We start from the raw sequence: 4,905 nt of genomic DNA on the forward strand, positions 1-4,905 counted from the left end.
TTCTGTGTGACTCTGAAGTTAGTATTACAAACAGTGGAGGGGAATTCTAATAATTACAGCTCTTTGAAATATTACTTTTTGTTTCATTATTTTTTGTCATTAAATGCATTGTGAAACAAGGAAGGATATCATTTATTAAGCACGTATAAAATAACTTATATATCCCAGAAAAGTTCTTCACAAACTAACACTTAACATATCTGCGAAATCTGAAATGTTGTGACTCTCTTAGTCAAAGAAAATTTTGAGACTTTTAGCTTGGGTGAAATGAAAAAATGGTGATAATGTTAACAGAGACAGGGATGATACAATTAGAGAAAGTTTATGTATGTATATGTGTGTGTGTGTGTGTGTGTGTGTGTGTGTGTGTGTGTGTGTATGTGCATGTGTAGCATGAGTCTAATGGAGGGTAGATAAAATGAATATTTGCCTTAATATATTAATCATATTATGGAGGAAAGGGAAGATTTTAGGCAGTACTTTCTGTAGTCAGGAAATGATTTAAATTTCAAAGGTCCTTTATAAAGAAACATAAAATCCGTTTCTTTGATGAGTTATTTCATACTGTAGAAGTTATAAATTATAAAATCAGTTATTTGTTCTTTAAGTCATTTAACAAACCATAAGATTCATGTTCCAGCGATGTGCTATGATTGGTCTGGGGATAGAGAGATAAAAAATGTAGCCCCTTCTAAGAATTCAAAATCTTAAGTTTGACACAAAATTGTAAATCATACATTCATATTAAAGCAGGTATGTTTGCGGGTATGATGGGCTACCAAGAAGAACTCAAAGAAAAATCCTAAATCATTCAGAATGTGGAAAGAAAGGCTAGGCAAGGGTCAAAATTGCTTCCAAAGGAGAATGATATATGAGTAAAGTCATAAAGGATGAGATAGAACTGATCAGTAACATGAGAGGGAAAATAGAATCCATGGCAGAGAAATTTAGGGGGAGAAGCAAATAAGCTGGTATCTTATTGGCTAGAGTAGTAAGCTCCATCGGGAATTTTTTTATATTATTATTTTTTATTGAGGTAATATATACATATATCATTTACTATCTTTACCATTTTTAAGTGTACAATTCTGTGCTAACAAATGCATTCATATTCTTTTCTTCTCCTTCATTTTCCCCCTTAGCCTCCTCTTCCTGGCCTCTGGCAACCACCAATCTGCTCTCTATCTTCATGAGATGCGCTTTTTTAGCTTCCACTTGTTAATGAGAATCTGAAATATTTGTCTTTATATGCTTGGCTTATTTCACTTAATATAATGGCCTTCAATTCCATCCATCTTGCTGAAAATGACAGAAATTTAATCAGTGGCCACACCCATAGAGTAATTCTCAGGTCTCTTGAGGGAGTTGCATTGTCCATTAAGGTAGCCACTAACCAGATGTGGCTATTGGGCATTTCAGGTGTGGCTAGTCCAAAATGAAATATGTGGTAAGCATAAAATACACACTAGATATTAAAGACTTACTGTAATAAAGAACCTCTTGAAGGCAGCAGATATTTGGATTGTGTTTTTTAATCTAGTCCACTGATTTATATTAATATCTTTTAAGCAGGGCATTTAGATCTTTATATTCAAAGTTAATGTTGATATGTGAGATACTATTCCAGTCATCATGTTGATTGCTACCTAGTTGCTCTGTATTTTCAATTGTGTTACTGTTTCATAAGCCCTGTGAGTTTTATACTTTCAAGTATTTTTATACTGGCAAGTATTGGCCTTTTGTTTCAATATTTAAAACTTCTTTAAGCATTTCTTGTAGAACTAATCTAGTGGTGACAAATTCTCTTAGTGTTTGCTTATCTGGGAAAGACTTTATTTCTCCTTCATTTATGACACTTAGTTTTGCAGGATAGAAAATTCTTGACTGACAGTTATTCCATTTAAGAAGACCAAAAATAGGAGGACACTAATCCCTTCTGGCTTCTAAGGTTTCTACTGAGAAGTCTGCTGTTAGTCTGATGTGATTTCCTAAAAAAAGAAAAAAAAAAAAGAACAAAACTGGAAGTATCATATTACCCAACTTCAAATTATACTACAAGGCTATAGTAACCCAATCAATATGATACCGGCATAAAAGTAGACATATAGATCAATGGAACAGAGTGGATAACCCAGAAATAAAGCCATACACCTACGACCAACTGATCTTCAACAAAGCAGACAAAAACATACACTGGGGAAAGGACATCCTATTCAATAAATAGTGCTGAGAAAATTGGATAGCCATATGCAGAAGAATGAAACTGGATCTCTCACTGCATACAAAAACCAACTCAAAATAAATTAAAGACTTAAATGTAAGACCTGAAAAAATAAAAATTCTAGACAAAAACCTAGAAAAAACTTTTCTGGACATTGGCTTATGCAAAGAATCTATGACTAAGACCCCAAAATTGAATGCAACAATGACAAAAATAAACAAATGAAACATAATTAAACTAAAATCTTCTTAATGAAAAGAAGCATTTTCACAGCAAAAAAAAATCAAAAGAATAAATAGGCAATCTACAAAATAGGAGAAAATATTAGTAAACTATGTATCTGACAAAGGACTAATATGCAGAATCTACAAGGAACTCAAACAACTCACCAAGAAAAAACCAAACAACCACACTAAAAAGTGAGAAACGACACAAACAGGCCTTTTTTCAAAAGAAGATATGCAAATAGTCAAGAAACATATGAAAAAACACCCAACACCACTAATCATCAGAGAAATGCAAATTAAAACCACAATGAGACACCATCTTACTTCAGTTAGAATGACCATTATTAAAAAGTCAAAAAACAATAGATGTTGGGACAGATGCAGTGAAAGGGAATGCTTCTACATTGTTGGTGGGAATGTAAATTAGAGCAACCTCTATGAAAATCAGTATGAAGATTTCTTAAAGAACTAAAAGTAGATCTACCATACAATCCTGCAATGCCACTACTGGGTATCCTCCATCCAAAGGAAAAGAAGTCATCATATCAAAGAGATTTCTATACTAGTAGGTTTATCACAGCATAACTCACAATTGCAAAGGTATGCAATCAACCAATGAGTGCATAATGAAAATGTGGTGTGTAGATGTATATACATCTACATATATATCTACATCTACATATATATCTGTGGTGTGTAGATACACACACACACACACACACACACACACATACAGCATGGAATACTACTCAGCCATGAAAAAGAATGAAATAATGTCCTTTGCGGCAACTTAGATGGAAGCGGAGACTTTTATTCTAAGTGAAGTAACTCAGGAGCAAAATACCAAATATTGTATGTTTTCACTTTTAAGTGGGAGCTAAGCTATGGCTATGCATGGTCATAAAGAGTGATATAATGAACATTGGAGACTCAACAGGGGAAGGCTGAGAGGGGTAAGGGATGAAAAAATACCTATTGAGTAATTTATACTACTACATATCATACACTATGAGGTGACAGGTACAATAAAAGGCCAGATTACACTACTATACAATACATACATATAAAAAGACTCCAATTGTACCCCTTTAAATCTATTGAAATAATAAAAAAGAATGAAAACTGTATCAAATAGTTTCAAAATATTGATTATATATTAAATGATAATATTTTAGAGACATTAAATTAAGTAAGTTAAATAAAATATGGTATAAAATTAATTCACTCATTTCTTTTTATCTTTTCAGAATGTGGCCATTAGAAAATTTAAATTTCTCTGTGTTTCATGATATATTTATATTGCACAGTGTTGTTCTGAAGGGTCAGTAATAATGAAGTGGACAGGAGAGGACACTAGCTAGAAAGGAAGTCCTGTTAGGATACCAGCCAAGATCATAGGCTCTAACTGTTATCAAGGTATAACAGTAGACAAGTTTGAAGCAGTAATGCCACAATTGCCAGTGCTGCAGACTTCAAGGGGATGCCCAGTAAAGACACTGTCCATCTGGGATAGTTTATTCAGTAAATGGGCATCTTAGTTCATTTTGTGCAACTATAATAGAATACCTGAGACTGGGTAATTTATAATGAACAAAAATTTATCAGCTCATAGTTCTGGAAACTGGGAAGTCCAGTATCAAAGTGATGAGGACCTTCCTGCTGCATGATAGTATGGCAGAAAGTATCACATGGTAGAAGGGCAAAGAGAGGGCAAGAGTGAGGGCAAAAGACAGCAAACCCACTCCTGCAATAATGAACCCACCCCTGTAATTATGGCATTAGCCCATTTATGAGTGTGGAACCCTCATGACCTAAATACCTCTTAAAGGTCCCACCTCCCAGCACTGTGACAATGGCAATTAAGTTTCAACGTGAATTTTGGGGGGGCAAACATTTAAATCACAGAAATGTGATTGATCAATGTTCAATCTGTTTAGACACAAAAAGAGAGATACCTGACGCACACCATATGCACAAGAAATTCCAAATTGATTAATGTTCTAAATGTGAAAGATAAATTAAATTATTAAAGTACTATAAGATGGTTTATATTTTTAGGAATTTTGTAAGCCACTTGTTAAACCCCTGATAACTTGAAAACAGTTATGCTGGGAATATTTACACCATGGAAATTGGCAAATCAGACACTACTATCCCCATCCCCAGCAGAGAACATTAAACGACAGCACACCGCTGCCCGTGTTCCTCTTGTCATTGAAAAGAAATTAATTTTTTCAAAATCTTTACAACAGATATGTATTACTTATGACATTGTAAAAGAAAAAAAGAGAAACATCCATAGAAATCAATGAAGAGATAATTGTATCAATATTGATTGTTCTATGTTCAGAAATCTTTACAGCTTTTTTTTTCATTTCAGCATATTATGGGGGTACAGATGTTTAGATTACATACGTTGCCCTTGTCCCCCCTCCCTGCCCAAGTCCGAGCTTCAAG

Source organism: Propithecus coquereli, unplaced genomic scaffold (assembly GCF_000956105.1).
Source record: "Propithecus coquereli isolate 6110/MARCELLA unplaced genomic scaffold, Pcoq_1.0 Scaffold54, whole genome shotgun sequence".
Classification (NCBI taxonomy): domain Eukaryota; kingdom Metazoa; phylum Chordata; class Mammalia; order Primates; family Indriidae; genus Propithecus; species Propithecus coquereli.